The sequence below is a fragment of the Falco peregrinus genome, chromosome 11, assembly GCF_023634155.1.
Source record: "Falco peregrinus isolate bFalPer1 chromosome 11, bFalPer1.pri, whole genome shotgun sequence".
In the NCBI taxonomy this organism is placed as follows: Eukaryota; Metazoa; Chordata; class Aves; order Falconiformes; family Falconidae; genus Falco; species Falco peregrinus.
Window position 1 is genome coordinate 13,322,432 of NC_073731.1, and position 21,334 is coordinate 13,343,765.

The 21,334-nt window shown below is 51.0% G+C and overlaps 1 protein-coding gene across 2 annotated transcripts in view; it reads right to left on the bottom strand.

The window, feature by feature from the left end:
* Window positions 1-15,564: 15,564 nt before the first annotated feature.
* MDGA1 (MAM domain containing glycosylphosphatidylinositol anchor 1) overlaps window positions 15,565-21,334 on the bottom strand; it is a 154,976-nt gene continuing 149,206 nt past the window's right edge. For both annotated transcript variants that reach the window (XM_055816601.1, XM_005238664.3), the window contains exon 18: window positions 15,565-16,209. The gene's annotated coding sequence lies outside the window, so the exon portion shown is untranslated. The remainder of the gene's footprint in view (window positions 16,210-21,334) is intronic.

Here is a 21,334-nt window from a genome sequence, read left to right on the forward strand (position 1 = left end):
GCCCACTATCAAAGCTGGGCATTACTCATTTAGAGCCTTGTTTTTAAGATAAATGATAACTGTTTGAGGATGAGCTGCTACCAGGTGAAGGAAGGGGGTTGTATGCCTGGTATGGGAAGAGAAACTATACCAAGAAGGCTGAGGACTCTCACCAGAAGGGCAGCAGAGATGGGAAATCAGCTCACAGATCCTAGGTCTCTTTCCAGATCATGGCATGTCCAAAGCAAATTTTCCAGCCAGTGCTATTTTTGCAATAAACCAGAATTCTGAACCCAACACTCTCCCCATCAGAGAGGGTTTGCTTATGTTTTTCTAAAACTATAGAGGTAAGTAAAGCCTGAGTCAGTACAAATGGTTGAAGTAGGAAAGGGGAAATAAAAAGGACTGTGCTGGGTGCGGAACGTGATGCCACAGGTGCTGGCATGCAAGGGGAGTCAGCACGGGCCTGGGGAGGGAGCTGTGTTGTCTGGGAATGAACTCAGGGATGAGTATGTTGTGGGTGAAAAGGAGCCATAGGTGTTTAAAGATGTGGGAGACAGCTGAGCAGTGGGGGTATAGGGAAGTTTGCACAGATCTGCAGGGGCTTGTGAGCCCTGGCAGGGGGGCAGCGTTTGGTCTGAAGGAGGTGCACGGGGCAGGTGACCAGCATTTATGTAACAGTAACACTGTGTGCCCAGCCTTGCTCAAGTATACAGAAAGAGACAACTGCTGCCTGGAAAAACACACAAGCCGTGAAGCCAGGCAGTAAACAAAAGGCATGAGGGAAGGGAGAACAGACAGCCATTGTGAGCATGGGAGATGCCACGCTGGACAAGATGAATGTCCTTTTAGGCCCTTATCTCAACCCTGACAGTGGCTGGTATCAGATGCTCCAGAGAAAGCTGCAAAACCAATCTTCACAACACATCTGGGCATCAGTATGATAGTATCCCCACGAGGGCTCTTCCTGCCAGACCCTGTTTGCTGATCAGCCTACACATGGAAACCAGAAGACTGAGAGCCCTTGTCAGTTTTGCTTTGGCTGATGTTGCAGCCAGAAGGACTTTCACTCACATAACCTGCTAGCCCAGCTGATTTCCTTCCCTGGTTGCACTATTCTGGGTGTCCTATGGGCTCCTCAACCCTTCTGGCAAGCGTAGACCCATGAGCTATGTCCCTCACCCTTGTGCTCCTGCAGACAAGCACAGCCCAAGGTGGGGCTGGACTATACCCTTTCTAGCTATGTCTAATTGCCATGAATTGAGGGCTCATCCGTTCTTCATCCCACCTCCTTTCAAGTGTGGGTAGGCAGCTGGAGCAGCATGCCACCACTCTTTGTCTGTGGGGGACCATTCCTTGAGGTTGGGTTAGCAGCACCGTGAAGAACAAAGCAGGTGATCCAAATACTACTGCCATGGACAGTCACAGAAGGACCAACAATGCTACATGGCCCAGCTGGAGGGTCTATACCAGCATCTGCAGGTGCGCTAAACATTAAGCCTGCTGCTTTCATTCTGCATGTGACAGAACTGATGAATAGAGGAGATACATCTAAGGAAAGATCCCAGGAGCAGATGACAAGCATCTGGGATTTACTGACAATTGCTAAGCAAGCTGGAGTGCAGTGTTATCCTGAGAGATCTTTGACAGGCCCTAAGGTGTTACAGCACTTAAAACTAGCCAGCTGCAACAAGGTCTTTACCATCACATACCAGGTTAACTTCAATAAGTAGTTCCCATGCCTTGCCCCAGCACAGCCACCAATCCCCCACAAGGTTTCAACCATTCACCTACTGTTTGTGCTGTTTCTTCATACTCTTCAGGCTAGTCCCTCTGCTTCTTGCTTCTGCTGCATCCTTCTCCATCCCTCCATCCGTCCGTCCGTCTGTCTGTCTGTCCATCTGTCCTCTCTGCTTCTTCCAGATCTCTCTTCACTGACTCTCCCTCTTCCATACCCCTTAGAGCTATTTAACTATTTAGCAGGAACCAGCCACAGCTGCACATTATCCACCTCAGCCAACCCACCACCCCTGAAGCCAGCCCACAGCTGTATATTATCAATGTTAATTAACCTGCCTTCATTCCTCTACACTAAGATACCTGAGTGTAACCTACAGAGCTATTGTACATAGATGTCTTCATGGAAAACCCACATTATCTGTTCTTACTCAAAGCACAAGGAAATTAAACGAGAATAATGAAAAGGAATGGAAGAACTTTCAAAGTTTTGTTTGTAAATGAGAGTTGCTCTGGGTTCTCTGCACAGGATATTCTTCAGGAAGATTTCTCAGCAGCTTAGGTGGCCACCTACAAAACCAGAGGTGGTGAAACTCTGTTTTTCTGGGCAAAGTCCCCATGGATCTGATCAGATGTGAGCCTGGGACTGCCCTGAGAATAGACCTTTCCTCTCCTCAGTGCTGCATGGGCAGTGGCAACATACACCACGGGGGACCTCCTGGCTCACGGTTAGCTCAGTTTCTCTGACACAGACTGCTGAACACACTAAGGGGTGTGGGGCTTTGTTTTTGGACCTCCCACTCCCTTGTGTGCATACATGTGCATGTGTGTGCACAAATGCCAGTGGTTTCCAAGTGCCATGTCTGTGATTTCTCCCAGCTGCAGGATTACATGCCCAGCAAGCAGAAATGGTTTTGTTCTGCTCCCCCCCCCCGCCCCCCAACCCTCCCTCAAAGAACTGATCTCGGTGAACACACTACACCAGTTCATTGCTATTCCTTTATGTCCCTACTGTAAAAGTGTTGACCATGGATCACAGCTCCACTGGCCTGTTTAATGTGTTCGGGTTCACGGCACTACAATCCCCAGGCAGCAGTTGCAGCCTCCCAGCCTTGCTGTGCCCGCTCACTGCAGGTGCCCCAGGGGAGTGAGTGCTTGGCTGCTCAGCTGCTGTCAGCACTCTGGATGCCTGCTCATGTCTCCCCTCTGCTAGCACCGCGGCTCTACCCCACATGGCACATCGTGAGACACAAGGGACCACAGGGCTAGGTTGGGAAACATGCAGTGAGCACATGGTGTGGTGAGGTCTGTCCTGATCTGTCTGCCCTCCATGCCCTGCTGCAGCCCCCAGGGGAGGTGGCTTTCACTCCTTGACTGCTTGCATCATGAGGTCAGGGCTGTGTTGACTTTGCATTGTCACCATGTGGCATGCAAGCCCAGTGGAGGAGAGTAGGTCATTCATAGGAGTCTTAATGCATGAGGCTTGGCTGGGCACTCCAGCTGCATTAAAGTCCTTGGGAAGATAAATCACTGGCTCTCCAGGGATGATCTCTACATGTACCAGCCCTTTCCCTCTTCTTTCTCCTGGCCTTTGGTGTGAACCTTCTGGCTCTCAGGGAGGTAAGTAGGGACACTTGAAAACTATGATTCACGATTTTAGACTTATGCTGCCTGATTTTTTAAAACTCAGAATTATTTGCTGTTGGGACACCACGCTGATGCTCCAGCAGCCGCTTCAGTGCCGTTATGTGCAACGGCACTCATGCAAGAGACAGTGCCTGAAGCAACGCCTCAGCAAGACCCCAGCTCTCTGTGAGTTATCACTGCCCTTCCCCGGGCAGCTGGGACAGTGGCAGCGTAGCACACTGCCTTTGTGTGTGCAAGGCGAGGACACTGGGTAGTATCCCTCCTTGGGCTGCTAGTGGGTCCTGGTTTGGTTCATGTGAGCTTTGTGGTTTCTGGTACTTGGTTTGGAGCAACTGGCTCAGAGTGCCTAATGCAGAGGAGTAAGCAAAGCCTGTTCACAGACTACTTGAACGCTTGCACTCTCTTTCCCTTCCAATTAACACTTTCAGGTTGCCAACGTGGAGTTTGGCAGACCCCAGAGATTTGCGAGGGGTGGGGGGATGGTTGCCTTTTTTATCACTACTTTTGTGTAATTGTTTCTTCAATAAACATGGTTAGTTATTTTGGTTTTTTTTTTTTTTTTGTTTGTTTGTTTGTTTTAGTGGTAGCAATGGATATTTCAAAGCTACTTCCAAAACAAAAACAAACAAAAAAAACCAACCCCAAAAAACCCACCCAGAATTACCCAGTAAGTTTTTACCAGGCTGGGAAAACCTACAAATGATGCAAAAGCAGCTATGTCCTGACACAGATTACTGAAGCATGCTAGGCTTCACCACCTGCCACTTGCAAGAGCAAAGCCTACAGTTAATGCAGACCACAAATTCATGAAGTGTTCCTTGCATGGTTAAAACAGTCCCTCCATCACGTTCTCCCCTTCATACACAGCATAATTCCCCACCCACAAAATAGCAGCTTGGAGCTAGGGTAATCCCACTAGACACACGATATGTATCCACAGCTTGAGAACTACACCAGCCAACTCTATACTGCGGCTCTCCAAGGCTTGCTGTGGGGCAGGGGTGCCAGGGCAGTGAAGGTTGTTTCTGTGCAAAGAGTTTGAAGCAAAGCTCGGGTCTATCAGCTTTGTGGAGCCAGCAGAGAATTTTGAGGGTGGATAGTCTGGAACTCAGAAAAGACATTTTGGAAGAGATGGGAGAAGGGCAGGACTGTGCCTCTGGCAATACAACCACAGATAAATCGAGTAAGATCATCTCAGTGTCACAGACTAAGTGTCCATATCCTAAAAACTTGCCTTCATTGTTAGTGACGCGCTTGCTGAGGTGAAGGACTGAATGCTGGATTTGTAGCTCCCCAATTGCTCCTAACAAAGACCCCAGTACTGATCCATGCAGTGCCTGCTATCTGTTCTGTGCATAAACAAGGGAATTCATCCTCTGGGGATTCTCAGTCTAGTTTCGTTCATTAAGAATAAATTAAACATTTAAAAAAATGTAGAAGGAAATTAAAAAAAAGTGGTTTTTTGATTGGAACACATTTCTGTAAAGCTCTGAATGGAAGAAGCAACATGTAGTGCAATGTATTTCAAATAGATAGAAATAATGCCCTAAATATACCAGGCTAATTAGATGTACTTTTTCTACAAAACCACAATTCTAATGTTCCTGTCTCACTGTAATTAAAGAAGCATTTACCACGCATTGGAACTTTTAATTAGGTCTAACATCTAATAAACTTGGAGTAAACTAACAAATATTTTCTCTGTCAGTGGGTAGGTTTTAATCAATGTTTAGAGGTTTAAAATTTCAGATAGCAGACTTCAGAAAATCAGAGCACGACCCACAGGAGAGCTGTCAGGAATGACAAGATATCTCCTGGTGGCAATGGGGTTGCAGGAACCCTATGGGGAGAGCTCATGCTGGCTCTCTGGAGAACTGTGGTCCTTTCCTCAGGATGGGGCCTGGATGATGAGGAGGATGGAGGGGCCAGGGACACAGCTACAGCCACGTGCCACGTGCCTGTGTGGGGTAGGGAAATGGACCTATCTCTTGGTGACAGTAGGAAGGCCGGTACTCTATGCTAAGCAGTTTGCTAAGGCCACACTGGGGTTCCCGTGGTGGTAAGACAACTAGGAAAAGACATTACAGTGGCCATCTGTGTGCACAGCTGGACAGCAAAAGTGCATGGCCTGTGTGTGGGCTGACAGGTCTGAGACCTGGGAAGGAGGATGTCTGAGGAGGTGAGGTCACCACGGCAGGCTGCATTGGAGGAGGGGAAGGGTGGGCAAAGGAGGAGTACATCCATCTGCTTTCTTTCAGCTGCTCTTTCAGTGGGATCAGACCAGCATGAACCCTTCAGGACTGTGACTGGACGGCCCTTTTGAATCATAACGTCCTTCATCTGTTTCTTTGGAGGGCAGGGGCATGACGCCAGAGCAGCAAAGCACAGTCAGCATACAGTTCATCTTCTTGCAGCACCTTCTCCGAGCATCCTACGCTGCCTCCAGGCACCGGTCATGCTATCTTACCATGTCCTGCTTCTTCTACCTCCTTCTGGCAGTTGTTTCAAGTTAATGGTCCAGATGATGGTTTTTCTATTACAGGTAACCTTAGTCCTGTGGTACCAGGTCCTGAGAGACATTCCTACTTACTTATTTTCTTGGGAAAGGGATTTCCCCCCATTGTACCCAGGGGGGTGGTAGGACAAAGGGAGTGGGGAAACTGAGTAATGAAATAACTCAGAGATTTCCACATTCTCTACAGATGAAGAAGAAGAAGAAGGGGTGGGGGCACAGGATATAGGAGTGCGTGTTAAAGGAGCTATTGAGGAGGCAAGCAGAGAAGGCATGAGACAAGCAAAGGGCAAAAGCTGAGGGAACACTGTCTGGAGAAATAGAGTGTAGCAGGGGATTAGATGCAGTGAAGAAAACTGGGAGGATGGGAAAAGGGTAAAGGCTTTCAAATTTGGCCATGGAAATGGGGCTAGGACCGTTTGGAGGGGCAGGGTGAAGCCAAGGTGCTGCTGAAAATTGGGGGCACGAGACAGTGTCTGTGAAGGAGCCTGGAGAAAGGAAGACAGTAATACTTGCTTCAGTACAACTGGCAGGTGCCTGTGTTTTTGGAACAGAAGGTCATATATTTTGTGTGAAGTCTCCTGCATCTAGGGAATGACTTTAATGTAGCTTGAATTACCAGTAAGTGGAATAAGTATGTGCAATTACCAATAACAGTAACAGCCCTGGAATACTTCCTACCCATGGATCTCAAAGCACTCCTTTTTATGACTTATTCATTGACTCTTTACGTCCCCAGGGAGGGAGGGGATTATAATGATCACCCACTTTACAAGTGGTGAAACTGAGGGTAAGTGGCTGAGTTGTGAATAGAGCTGTGACTGTTCTCCGACACCATCAGTTTCCCAAGTCATTGGTTGGGAGGGAAAAAGCTGCAGCAGCTGCCAGGAAAAGCCTCTGGCATCACAAGGGGGGCAGCGGTGGTACCTGTCGGACCTTCCTGATGTGACTGTGCTGTGGAGAAGACAGACACTTGGGCACCTTGAGGACAACCTGAGCAGGCTCAGCCTTGTGCTGGGCAGCAGGTTCCCAGGTGCTCTGGCTCCTGTGCTGTGGGTCCTGACCCCACTCAGAGGTGCCCCAGCTGCAGACCTGCTTTGAGCAACAGATCTACACAGGTGGACCCCAGCTCTCCCCCCCCACTCCCGGGCACACAGGCTGGTTTCTCGCCCACTTGCAGGGGCAATTCATGAGCCAGACAAGGGTGGTTGGTCAGATATGAGAGTGCAGAGGATATCTGGGATCTGCTACCTCCATCTGACTATAACAGATGTTCATGTTGGCTCTTATGCGAACAGACCAAAGATAAAAGGTTATGGCACAGGTCCGCACAGCTCTGGGTCACAGTGCAGACTACATGCTGTAGTGTGTGCAATACATACAAATTGTACAGATTTAAATGGAAATTTGGTAGGAAAACCTATTTCTACTGACATCTTTAATAAGCCTACGAGGAACTTACCTGGGCACTACCAACACTTCCTAAAAGGCAGCTATTCATAGCTGCGGAGATGGTTGTCTCCAGATGCAGAGAAAAAGCTTAAAATATTGATGTTGCAGTGGGAAAGCGCTCAGGCCCTAACTGGACAGGATACAGCTGAGTGGCTTGACCAAAGCCATTGAGGAAGCTGCTGGTAGTGTTAGTGAAGCCTCTCTCTTGCCTCCTGACACTTTCCACCAGCATGACTCCTTCTTTCCCCAGTTGCTGCCTTTACTGGACCTGACTGAAGACAGACACAAGAAACACAGACCATCAGAGCCAAGGTCCCAAAGACATTTTTCCAGTGGGGGCCAGCAGTCCCAGGCCCATCCTGGGGGCAGAAGGTGGCCTTGTCCCTGCCTACACTGGCTGGCTTTCTCTCTCAAACACGTATAGGCTAAAGCAAAAAGCCTGAACTTGCCTTCTGCAGCTGCGGGGTGGGGGTGGGGGCTGGGGGAGCTGTGTGGCAGCGCTAAGAGTTATTGCTATGGCATTCATGGAGCATGTTGCTACGAATCGATATCTCACCATAATTACCTCATTTGCCCATTTTTCAAATTAGATAACAAGGTTGAATGCTTGATCAGACCATCCCTCATCCATTTACTTTTCCTTCTCTCCCTGGCAGAGGAGGGGAGCCCCTCTTCTATTAGTTGGTAGGCCTTGGGATGAGTGGCGTTACACCCTGAAAACTCACGGCTCCTTTTGCCTCTCATGCCTGAGCATCGTCATCAAAAGGTGGGAGGCCAGGCCAGGCTGCCCCAGCGAGGGCTGGGGGTTGTTCGTCCCAGCTGGCTGACTGCTGAGATCAGAGGTGGAAGGGAATGAGCTCATGCTCTGTTCAGACAGTGACATTTCCATGGGGCAGGGCTCATCCATCATGATGTGGCTGAGGAGAACTGTTAACTGTTTCGAGCTAGCTGGCTGCCTCTTGTTCTGCAACCAGGGGAGCCCAGGACCTGCAGCATCCCCTGGGGAGCAGTGTGTGGGGTGGTCTGAGGAGAACCCAGACCCCTGCGTGGGGGATAGTAAGGAGGACCGGAGAACCCCACCATGACTCAGTGTTTGGGGAACACAGAGCATCCATTTATAGGGTCAGTCAGTGCTCCTGTTTCACCCCCATGGCCAGCACTAGGGAGGGTTTTTTCCCCTTTGTACCCGCTGTTTTCTTCAGAGGACAGGTAGACTCCCTCCAACACATTCCCCCAAGCTGACATGTGTCCACCTCTTACCTCAGGGTTTGATTCCTGGCTGGACCGATCACCTTTCCCCCCCCCCGCCATGCTGTGGCCTGGGCTTTTTTGTTTCTGTTGCCCGGCAAAGCACTGATGCTCATCTGCGTGGCCACTTGGCTTTTGTGAAAATGATACTTGCTCAAAAGCAGAAGGTCTTGTAGCTTCTAATGGTACCCTCACCCCTCTCCGTGCCCCGTCCTCCTGAGCCAGCTTCCAGGGCAGTACCTGTTAGCAGGTATTACAAGCAAAGCAAATGCTTGTAGCCAGATGGCTCGTTAGCTCCTGCTTCTCTGGGGATGCCCCAGTGCCTTTCCTCTGCACTCTCTGTGACAAATAAAGGACCCTACCTTATTCAGTGCTGCATGAAGAACAATTAAAGAGTCATTAATCTGCAGAAGGGAGGGCAGGTGGGGCACCAGCTGCTGAGCTGCTGTCACATGGCTGAAGGGTGGTGTTTCGGGGGCGGGTGGGAGTGCATCTTGGATCAGAGATGGGGGAAATGCGTTGTGCCCTCCCTGTCAATTAGTCCAAGAGGTTAGCCTTACTTCCAAGGAGCCAGGAGACCTTAGAGTAGCTCTCAACACCGCAAGCAGACTCTTTGGAGACTAATTGGGGTCTTTCACCTCCTTTTAGCTGCTTCTGAGTGATGTGCTCTGGGGTGCAAGCAGGAGAGCAGGTGTTTAGTTTGCCAGAGACTGGGAATCAACAGGGCTTTACCAGTGCCCTGGAGCCCAAGGGGTAATAGAGAAAGAGTCCTGGGAGACATGGCTCTGAGGTCACCAAGTCACTTTCAATCATTTATCAGCAGTCCTGGCTAACGGGGAGGGAGAGGTCCTGGTTGACTAGAAGTTAGCAAATGTGACACAAGAGGCACCAGAAGGAGGATCTGGGGAACTAGAGGCCTGTCAGCCTGACCTCGGTGCTGGGGAAGGTCATGGAGCAGATCAGCCTGAGTGCCATCACACAGCCCTGGTGAGGCCACACCTCGCACCCTGGGCTGGGTTTGGGCCCCTCACTGCAGGGGGGACGCTGAGGGGCTGGAGCGTGTCCAGAGCCGGGCAGGGGCTGGGGACGGGGCTGGAGCACCAGGCTCACGGGGGGCGGCCGAGGGACCTGGGGGGGGTTGGCCTGGAGAGGGGGCGGCTCAGGGGGGACCTTATCGCTCTCTGCAGCTCCTGGCAGGGGCTGTGGGCAGGGGGGTCGGTCCCTTCTCCCAGGTGATGGGGGACAGGACAGGAGGGAACGGCCTCAAGCTGCCGTAGGGGAGGTTTGGATGGGATAGTAGGAAAGATGTCTTCAGTGAAAGGGTGGTCAGGCATTGGAACAGGCTGCCCAGGGCGGTGGTTAAGTCATCATCCCTGGAGGTGTTTAAAAGATGTGTAGATGTGGCAGTTAGGGACCTGGTTTAGTGGTGGGCTTGGCAGTGCTGGGTTAATGATTGGTCTTGGTGACCCTAAAGATCTTTTCAACCTAAATGATTCTATCTGTGCTCTGTGGCAGGGTGGTGCCTGCAAAGACACTCAGCATGGGGGCTCCCCACCCCTAGCTTTCAGACTCTGCATGGTCACCTCCTGAGCCTCCCTGCTCTTCTGTCCTCCTCTGTGCCCAGGTCCCTGGGTTGACAGTCATTCAACAATAAACTGTAGGGGACCACCTGCTTTCTTCTGTACCTTCTCCTCTGGTGGGAACATGCATGGGGAGGCATTTATGCATGAAGGGGGAGCTGGTGTTTTACCAATATGCTGCAGAGGAAGAACACGTACATCCAGGTGGAGAAGCATCCCTTTCCCCTGCTGCTGCAGGAGGCTGATGATGACTTATATCAAAAAGTAGCGGAAGGTGTCCTGTGAAAGGGGAAGGGGAAGGCCTGTGCAGAGGTCTCCTCCAGGAAAGGTGTCTCCCTCAGAGGAGAGGAGCAAGGGGCAGAGTTGTTCTGAAGAGACGGTCTAGACTGCACCAGAATACGCCACTTGATGAGTTTGAATGGTGACTGGTTATGAGCCTCGAGGGTGGGCAGCAGGATTCAGGCTCAGTTATTAAGACCATAAATCATGGAGACAGTCATGGGGAAGGCTGATGGGGCGGATGCATGCAGCCAGAAATGCCGGGAGGGAGATGTGGTGGGCATTGGAGGCACACAGCTTCCCCACATTGCGTTATTTTAAGAATTTTTCATTTTTATGGCAATGCTGTCAGTTTTCTTAGAAGAAGGGACCAAATGATTTCAGGGTTCCTGATTTCCTGAAGACCCAGGCATGAATTCCAAGTTGCTCCTGATCAAGAGCAAGGGTTGGGGAGTGAGAGTGAAACAGCATTGGCAAGGGGTGCAGGACAAAAGCGAGGGATGGAGTGAGGTACTGAAATACCAGGAGGAGCCCATGTTTGGGGCAGGGAATGGCCAGGACTGAGGATGGAAATGTTTTCACTGGCAAAAGCCGGAAGGGGGGAAGGGGAAGCCAATCCGTAGCGCTGCCTGCAGAGGAAGGTGGAGCTGTCTGAGGTAGCTGGCAGTGAGGCTGTGCAAAGCCAGGTGAGCTGCAGCCCTTTGCCCTGGGCAGACCGTGAGGTGCTGCTGGCTTCTCTGCTGTCTAGTATGCTCCGGCACTCAAGCCCTGTGGTCTGTGGTCAGCGGTCAGCTCTGATATCTCTGTGCTATGCTGTAAATGTGATGCCTCAATATCTAGAGGGTAAAACAGGCAGATCCTTGTCCGCTTGCAGCTGTCAAAGACTCCTGCATCTCCTTATGAGCCTTCAGCCCTTTCTGGTTAGATGCTGGGCTCTCTGAAACATCTAGGCCAAGGAGAGGTAAACACATTCCCTCAGAGCTGTGCGGCCAGTGTGCCTGACAACTGCACTCCTGCCAGACTCGGCTTTTGCCCTGCACCCTGCAGGAGCAGCCCTATCTCTCCTGCCTTGTCCGCTCCCAAGGAAAGCCCCAGAGGAACATCAGTCTGGCTTTTGCATGGAGTGACCTGTGCTGCATTGTAGTTGTAACATCAACGTATCTGGCAGCCATGTGAAATGCAGCACCCTGCTCCCTGGGAAATGTTGGTGTGTGCCCCAGTGAGCTCCCATGCCACACAGCCCCCAGCTCAACGAGTGGGTGAAGGCTAAGCTCTCTGTCACACCAAGGAGCAATGGCCCTCTCCAGCAGTGTGCTCCTGTGGGGGGCAGGAACGGTTGGGGCAGCTCCAGGCTCCAGCTGCCAAAACCTTCAGCCTGCCCTGGCATCCCCCTGTACCCACCAGCTGCGAGGTATCAGGCACTGGACTAGCCTGTCTTTCCTCAAGGCAATGTGAAGTCATTAGCTATTAATCTCCATTCCCTCTCCATGGCAGGGATGAGTTACTGGCTCCATGCCAAACGTGAGGTGCAGGAGCAGGCAGCGATTTTGCCTTATGCTAGATGAGGTAGCAGAGCTAGTGCGGAGAGCTCCAGCATCCTGAGCCCTTGGTGCAGCTGGGTACGGGGCAGCCAGCCCAGGGGACCAGACTGCACCATCTGCCTTCTCCCACCAAAAGTCCCCAGGGCAATTGTGATAGAAAAGTGCTGAGGGAGGTGGTCAGGGACAGTCAGAGCCCTCACGGGTATGGGCGTGTGGCAGGTATAAGGGACCACACTACGGAAAATCATGACAGTGTGTGGGGAGAAAGGGAGGTGCCCCCCTCCATCACCAGATATCCAAGCATAATATAATCCAACGTGTCTTCCCCTTTCCCTGCACACCAAGCCAATGGACAAGGCTTTCCCAGCCAGATTCACAACCCAGATCTGCTCCGGGACTTACATGGGCTAGTGGGTTGCTGCTGCTGTGGTGGGCTGTAGCTACAGTCTGCATCTCTAAATCTTCTCTGCTTTTTAGGTCACTTTGTTCTGCTTATAAATCCTGGCCTTGTCGTACAAGCCATAAATCTTCTTCTCCAGTCAGCACCATTTATTGTTTTCTCTGGTCTTGTTAAAATAACAGGGTCAGAATGTTTTAAATCCAGATTGTTGCATTTTCTGCAGTTTTGGCTCATAATAAGTATTCCTTTCCTCTCTGGGAAACTGCCACAGACTCATGGCAAGAAAGAACTGCTTTGGAACTTGAGGGGAGAGAGGAATGGGGGAAAAGGGTTCCAAAGGATTTGCTGAAATGATCCGCTGCTCACATAGCCCTCAAACATATGCACAACCCCATGCATGCATGTGGCGTACCCAAGGTTGCACGCAACCTTCCCATCCCTGCTTTCACACACCTACTGCCTGGCTGACACCCTGCACCTGCCTTTGCTGAGGCACAACCTTGCACAGATCAGAGCTGCATTCCCCCTCTCCACCCCTGACCCCCGCACCCACCCCGAGATAGCTGGCAGGGAACCACACAGGTGGTTGCTATCCTCCCCCTTGCCAAGCAGGGCTGTGCACCCAAACCTGGTCCCCACCATCCTAGCTCAGTGCTTTGTAGCTTACCACCCTCCCCAGTGCCAGGAGCACCTTCTCAGCTACATCTTTACCCAACTGTGCTCCTCACCCCTTCCTGCTGCTGGGTCCTCCTCTGGCAGGAGCAGCACCTCTTCTCTGCTGTCTGCCTGGGGCAGGGGAGAGACTGTATGAGGGTGGGTTCACATGGTGGCACGGGAAATAGCCTCTGCTATGCACCAGGTACCAGGGCAGCCCTGCACGGGATCATGAGCCTGCCAACAAGTCATGTGTGATGGCGCAAAGGCAGTGCTCCCACGCTCAGCCAGCCTGGAGCCTGCTGAAGTGCACTGAAGCATCCCTGTGTATCTGCATTACAGTCCTCTTCTTAATGACCCTACAATGAGTGTTTCTGCAGGTTTCATGTGAAGGGCTGTACTCACTTGAGCGTGCAGTCAATACTCCTTTCGATCTTCATCACTCACTGTCTGGCTCCAGGCTTTATTTATTGCACAGCATCAAATCACCAAGGGAAAGACAAAAATGTCTTGCTCCCTCGTGGCTTTTTGGTGGGCATTCCCAGTGATCAAGCTTTAACAAAATTAGCATTGCTTCTACCTTTAGAGGTGATACTGCTGTCTGCAGTGCATGCAGGAGGAGCTGAGCCATAGCAGCTGTACAATCAATAGTACAGAGCACCTTGCAGGAACCACCTGGACCTTAGTCTAGTTTCTAATTGCTGGCACATCATCTTCTCCCTCAGGGAATAATTGGAACATGAAGTCCAAGAATATATGAGTGTGTAGGTTGTGAGGATGACTGTAGATAGGGTGTAAGGCACAGACACAGGCTAAAGTGTAAAGTCTGGGTTATCAGTGGTAATTCTCAAGGGTGGCACCCTGTTTGAGAGCCAGAGCCCATGCTTTTAGAGCAGGTATCATTTTATAGCCAATAATACCCTAAAAGATGTGAATGCTTCTGCAAAGCAGACCCTGATGTTGGGACATCTAGAACAGGTGGGATTAAAAAATAATGACAAAAATACAGAGTGACAGGACAAAAGATCAGCAGCGGGGCAGATTATAGCTCTCTGGGTGGTATTTAACAACGTCATATGTTCTTTCTCTGGCTGCCCCCCTGCAGTCTCATCTGTATCCCAGCCTGTGCAAGAAATGAAGACATGTTCCTGAAAAGTGCAGCCTGCTTTCCTGCCCAGCCCCTGTGCCCTGAGAAGGAGCCATGGCAGAGCTGGACTCTGTCAACACGTGCATCACAAGGGTGAGCTGAACTTGTGCAGGAATGACAGAGATGAATGCTATGTGCATGCATATATATGCATATATATATATATGTTGCATACATATATATATATGTGTGTATCTGTTTAACAGTGCTTTCCCTCTTTAAGACCTGGAGCTCCACAGTAATTCCAGCATGCAGCTCCCTCCAGACTCCCATCTGGAGCAGTTACTTTTCATTATGAGAATAAAGGAAGCATTTACTAGGCATGATTACTTCCATAGAACCATAGAACGACCCATCTGCTTTGCCAGTGGGTTTCACAACTGCTCACTGGGAGGAAAGCATGGGAGGTAGCAATGCTGGCTTGGCTTGGAGGACCCTTCTGCATTTCTTTGAGCCCTATCCCAAACTTTCTCCAGGCAGCCCAAGATGCCACTGACTGAGCATCGTTAGCACTAGCCGAAGCGGAGGGTATGGCTGTAGTTTATGTGATCCACTTGGCAGGTACCTGGGTGCTGTTTTAATGTTTTAGCATCTGCGGAGCTTCAGCCAACTGCTGCAGCTTGCGGTATGTAAAATGAAACTGTTTGGCTCTTACATCCAGTTCTCTTAAGTGTTGCTCTAACCACAGTGCTGGGATGAGGCAATTTTTACTAAGGCTCTAGCTGATTAGTCCTACAGATCCCGTGGCACAGAGAAGACACCTTCACTGAAGGACATCTCAGGTATCACATGAGCCATGGCTAGCATTGCCCATTCTCTGATGGGTCTGTGGAGTAGCTGGACCCCAGAGTAGAGGGAGTACCAGAACAAAGGGACCTGGCACCATACAAACAGCCCATGGCTGCTGGGCTGTTTCACAACTACTAGTTTTGGAGCTGCTGCCCCACCTCCTCTCCTTAAGGCAGAGGTTAAGAGCAAGGGACAAAAGAGGATCAGCTTTGCTTAGTGGCAGCAGAAGCCAGCGACCTCAATAGCTGCAGGCTTGGAGCAGGAAGGAGAGGTTTGGGAAGGGCACAGCAGAGCTGGGTAAAGGCACATCATGGGAGGGCTTTGTGCCGCCCTCCCCACCCTCCCTTCACAAGGCTCCCCCAGCACCAAGTGCCCCAAACCTGCCTGTGCCCAGTCCCTGTGGTGGGGTTTGGGCAAAAATGAGAAGCCTTCCCCAGGGACCTAACCAGATGTTTTGGGAACATCCAAGGGTCAAACACTGGCAATGTTCAGCAGCAATATGAGCCCCTCCCTGCCCCAGCCACTGTGAGCACAAATTGCAGGCTGCACCTTGTCATCCCAACCAGGCACAGAGGGACACGCAGGCTCACCCACTCGAGTACTGCAGCTTTATTTGAATGAAACAATCCACGTTGAGAGTCTATAGGTTACACGGCGGGTGCGTCAGGGCTGCGGGGGGAGGATGGATGAGGCAACGCTTATAAAACATCTCACCCTGTTTAAAAGGTTCGGTTCAGTCCCTTTGTATTTTGTGCTTTTAACATTGTGGACAGCTTGGTATCGTGGTGGTGAGAGGGTCCCGGCTCCGCTCGGTGATGCTGATGTTGCCCTATCAGATGTGGAGCAGGGATGGGACAAGACGTGGTGGTGATGAGGGAGGCAGATGGAGGATGGGGCTTTGTTGCAGGGTCCCCACCCAGGTTACTGATGGGAAAAGAAAAAAGAGACACTGGAGGACACCCCCTACCTCCCAGTATCCCCAAATACACAGAGTCTGTGTGTAGCTCCTTTGGGAGGGATGTTTCTAAACACTTCTGTCAGGTCAATGCATACTTTCTACTGGCCTTGCTGACCTGGAAGCATGAGAGTGACATAGTTCCACTGGCACTGGATCCCACTGAAGTGGCTCACCATTCATTGGGCCTGAGCTGGTTCTCCCTGCCCCTCGCAAGCCGAGGACAGGATTTTGGTGTGATCCCCTTCTATGGGATCCAGGGATGAAGTCTGCTGCTGATCCCTCCAGGCTGGAAATGAAAAACTTGGTGAGGATAAGTACAGAGCGAGGAGATGGAGTGAAGAAGAGCATGGGAAACGCTGTCTGATGCTCATTTCTGGCCAAAGTCAGGAGGTGCCACAGTTGTTTCCCTGTGAGACAGTTGTATCTTGGGTGATGGCCCCTTTCCTCCACTATGTGCACTGTGATACAGGCAGGATGGTTCTGGCTGGGATAAAAGTTCCAAGCACAAACATGCTGGCACCACATTTTCTATCCATTTAGAGATTGTCTCCATGCTGTCAGGCAAGGGCTGTGACCAAAACCACAAAGAGCCACGTATCTGTGGCATCCACATCTTTTGGGGCATGTCCTGAGAGATGAATGCATACTGTGGAGCCCTCTGGGGTGAGACGGTAAATCTGTAAGATCCCAAGAACTGGGAAAACATGCCAAGCTCATCAGTTTGAAAGCACTGACTCTAAGCCACTTTACCCAGTATTAATGCCGCCACTTACATCAATGCACTGAGAAGCTGGGACAGCAGAGAAGGACAAACATTGTGGTTTGATGGGAAGAAAAGGTTACCTCCAGCAAAGTCTGAGAGAGTCTTCTTGTCCCAGGACGTTACACACCAGGGCCTCCAGGAAACAACCAAATAAATGCACAGGAAAGCTCCTTTGCTTTCTGTAAATACCTTCCTCCATTGGCATCTGAATTTTGCCAGGGAAACCTCCAGTGCTCACAAGTCCCACTCTGCTCAACCTCTGTGTGGTACCTGCTGCCGCCTAGACAAAAGACCTGAACACTGCCCCCTGTCAATGCCTGTGGCATTTCAAAGACAGAATGAAATCAATTTTCTCCTCTCACCACAATTTAGTTGCTGTCTGAGCTAACCATGCTGTTTCGGCCTCTTCTGGCTGTTGCTCTGTTTATTGACACCCACAGCTGGTTCTCGAGAACAATGCCCAGTGAGGTAAGACACACCAGATGCCCCCACCTTGGAGGGTGCTCAGGGTTGGAACATGGACAGGGGGAGAAAGGCGAGGACTGGACAGAGATGATGCCGACTCCCAAAGGCACTTTCAAGTACTGTCTCCTCCCTGCTGCATTGCTGCAACACACCCACACCTCAGTTTTCAGCTCTGATCCCTTTACAAGCTGCTAAGATAAACACCTTCACCAGCGCTGGACCTACACTGTGCAAGGAACACCTGGAGACAGCTTCTTCTCAGCACCGTGTTATGTATCACAGTCACCAAAAGGAAAGCAGCTGGTACCTGCCACAGAAGCAGCGAGGCGGACAGGGAAGTGGGGCTGCACTCGCTCTTACCTGGCCGGGGCTCAGCCTGTGCCCTGAGCATCTGTAACGCTGCCAGCAAAGGAGTCACTGCTCACCTGGAGTGGCTGAGCAGGGCTGCCGACATCTGGCATGTTCCAGCTCCTGCTGAGGACCTGCTTTTGCTGATTATCTGAGTCATGCCACAGTTATGCAAGTTTTTAACATCTAGGAGTAACTCTCTCATAACAGCTGGGTTTTACACAACTGAAAGCCACTTTGCTGCCTAAATGGCAGCACTAGAGCCCAGCTCCCTCAGCCTAAGCAGACCTCCACTGGCCAGCAGCAGCATCGGGTCTTTTATCTCCCTACCAACTTGGCTGGTGGACAGGACATACGTATATGCAGAGCGGTACGCAGAGCGGTAGAGCAGCCAGGTACCCTTCACTTGGTTCAATGGTTCAGGCAAGGACCTGGCCACCGCAGCACAAAGCACATCCAGTGCTATGAGCTTTGGGCACCAGCACTGCTGGGGGTACCGGCACTGTGTGAGGGCTGCCCAGTTGCCCCCGCATTATGCTGACTTAGGCCACCCTGGGGCCAACGAGTCTCACTGTAAGCCAAGCATTTATAGCCAAATTCCTCTTTAGCACAACAGTTAATGGAAGCACAAAATTTCGCCTCCTTCCACAGCAGCAAACGGTTTAAGGCCATACCAGATCCATGCAAAACCTGGATTTACCACAGACCTTCGCAGCTCTCCACAAAAACCTTTATTTACCCAGCTCTACCTTTGCAACAGCTGCCAGAAAAGATGGTATCTCTCCCTCTCCCCTTCCCTCATTCTCTGCCCTGTGCGGGAAAATCCTTACCACGAAAGGCAGCAGAGGGAAAGGCAGTGCTTGAGTGCTGGGACCCGAGCCCTACCTCCCTTTGCAGCTTCCCTGAGGGATCACCTGTGTGGGCACGGTGGGTTGCTTGGCTTCTTCACGCACAGATGTGCTGAGGATCTGGAGCTGGATCAGTACATTTTCTAGTACGGGTCTGGCTGGGAAATCTGGTCTAAGGGCTTTTCTTTAGTCTCTGTTGCCTAGCATCTGAGCAGCTGCAGGTCAGAGCCTGCCACCAGTGAAATGAATGGCAATGCAGCGTGGAGCTTGTCTTTGCCCTCTTCTTTTCAAGAACACCATGAACAAGCTCTGTTCCATCCTCTCAGCCACCCATGGGGCTTTTGTGAGCCCTCTTTTGCCTCTGATGAAGCCAGGAGGTGACCCACAGTAGGTCTCTGATGTGCCCTGAACATGTGCTCCTGTCTTCTGGCTCCACCACCACCACCCAGGCAGCCCCACCAGCTCCTTAGGCTGTGCCAGGGCTGGAGGGAGCAAGATACAGAAGGTGCCAGCCCAGATCTAGGTGATGCTGAGTGTAACAAGTGCCAGAGGCAGTTATCAGTGGGACCAAGCCCCCCCAGTCCCCTGCAGCCACACAGCACAGGGACACGGTGAGCCCTGCTAACCTGCTGTCAGCCTCTGGTGCTCTCTCTCGTTTTGAGGAAGGATGCTTGATGGCAAAGCAATTCAGCATGCACCTTATACCCAACCCAGGGTCTAGACGCTGGGCACACACTTCACTCAGCCAAAATGGAGTGGGATGGCACTGCTCTTCCATGGGCAAGAGGTGTCCTGGAGACTACAGTTCCCTGCAAGCTGCATTGCCTCCCTCTCTAGACAGGCAGGTTGGGTGAAGCTGGCCCTGGGCTGTCCTGCAGTACTTCTCAGGGTGTTTAAGGCCTCCGGGCCACAAGTGGCTGTCTGCAGTTTGATGTGACCATACCAGGCTGTAAGTAGCCATCAGAAGACCCCAGAATCCCCCTGTGGTGGGCTAGGTAGTGGCAGATGGTGAGCCAAACGGGTGTCTTCCAAGGGGAGTACTGAAAAACACATATATACCACAGCTATTATTTGGGATGCTGAGTGTGTCGGGGCTACTCAGCACCCTGCTGGAAACCACCAGCTGCCAGTTATTACCATGAAGTGTAAATTGGGTCCTGTTAAAATGCAATTTCCAGAGCTCTCCAGCACTTGTTTTTCTGCAAATGCCTTTTGTCTGCATTAAATGCCTTCCCAGGCCAAGTGAGATGAGCGGTTATCAGTGGGGCCAAAGCAAATACAAATGGTGGCAACACCTGGCTTCTCCTGAGCCTGCACAGGGTCCTGCTGCTGTACGCTTGCTGTCTCTACATACTGGGGTGCACCTGCATTGAGGGCAGCCTGGAAAAGACAACATGTCAGGGCAGTTTAATGGAGAAAGAGCGAGGGATCAAAACTGGTCTCTACCAACGCCAGGAGTGTGAGAAGGCCTCCTTTTTGCACAGGAGATAGACACAATGCAACTTCTTGTCCTCATAAAAAGCAAGGTCCTGTTCCCCGGGGGCAAGAGCCAGGCAGCGCTTGGCTGCAGTACCACGTCCCACTGCACCCAGCTCAATGCACAGAGCCCACCGCGATGTGCCCCTCCGTGCTATTGCTAGGCTGTCCGAAGGCACACAGAGTCGAAGGGGTGCTGCAGCATTTCCAGGGAAAGATGGATGTCTGCATGACTCTGACAGATGAAAGGGGACTGAAACAGCAACACCCTGAAGCAGCAACTCCCTGAGCTCTCTGTCTTAAGGCAAAAGTCTGTCTCTTCCAGTGGGGTGAGGTGGCACCATTTACCTCATCTAGGAGGGAAAATGCCCCGGTTCCTTTGTCTGTCCCTGCCTGGGGCAGCTGGGGTCCCTCAGGGCAGCGTGAAAGATGCCCTGACTCTTCCCACAGGTAAAACTCCCTGCCTTGGCCCCTCTGAGAGCTAGGGGGGGAGCAGGGCTTGCTCCTCCACCACCTTGCCCAAGGATTGCTTCACCCTGAAGACAAGGCTCAGGGCAGCGATGGTGTGGTGGAGAGATGCCTCTCCCACCCACGCCGATTGCTGCTCCCCGTGACTGTCCCTGCCAGGCTGACAAGTGCAGGGCACCAACACAAAAGCAGGGTGCTTTTCCTGGCACCGAGTGATAGGGATGGACTGGGAAGGAGGAATTCAGCCCCTGCTCTCCCTTTGGTACTGAAGCATTTCCATGTTGTTCTGGAGTAGTGCACCCACAGGATTTCATATCTAAATAAATTAAATTTCTGTACTCTGAATAGCAATAGGGAATAAAATACAATTTGTGTCATGTTTACTATACTCATTCATACATCCATAAATTATTTTTGCAAGAAATTCACCAGCCTAAACGTCTGCCCCCCGCCCCCTACTTTTTCCCTGATTGCCACTCTATTGCCTTCCAGAAGAAAGCTACTTCCCAAAGGAAAGGTTCCATATCACTGCTGCTACAGCTGCTCTTCAGGCAGCACACTATGCAGCTCTGCTGGGGCAGCTCTGCACGCGTGCCCATCACAATGCTTCACTTCAGGAGTTCCCGATCCATTTGTGCACTATGCAAATTTTTTCATATAGATAAAATGCTTTTTCACTCCCATACGGCTGGGAAGAGTTGCGCTCAGGCATTCCAAATTACTTAACTCCAGATCAAATGAAACATATTAGCTCCATCGCTTTTCAGTGGCTGGTCTACATGGAAGGAAAATAGTCTATTGCTATTACCAGCCTGGAGTTGCTTTTCAGATCAAGTGGTAGGAATTGATGTTCATATTGTTAAACACCGTGGATTAAAGTCCTGTTGATGAGCTGTTATTGGGACTTGCACTGAACTGTGGAAAATTATAATAAAAAAGTGTATTTTTCAGAATACAATGCACAACTACAAAAAGAGGTTTCAAATGGAAGTTTCTTTGTAAGCCCCACTTGTAACTACACAGCACCATTCACTACTACTAAT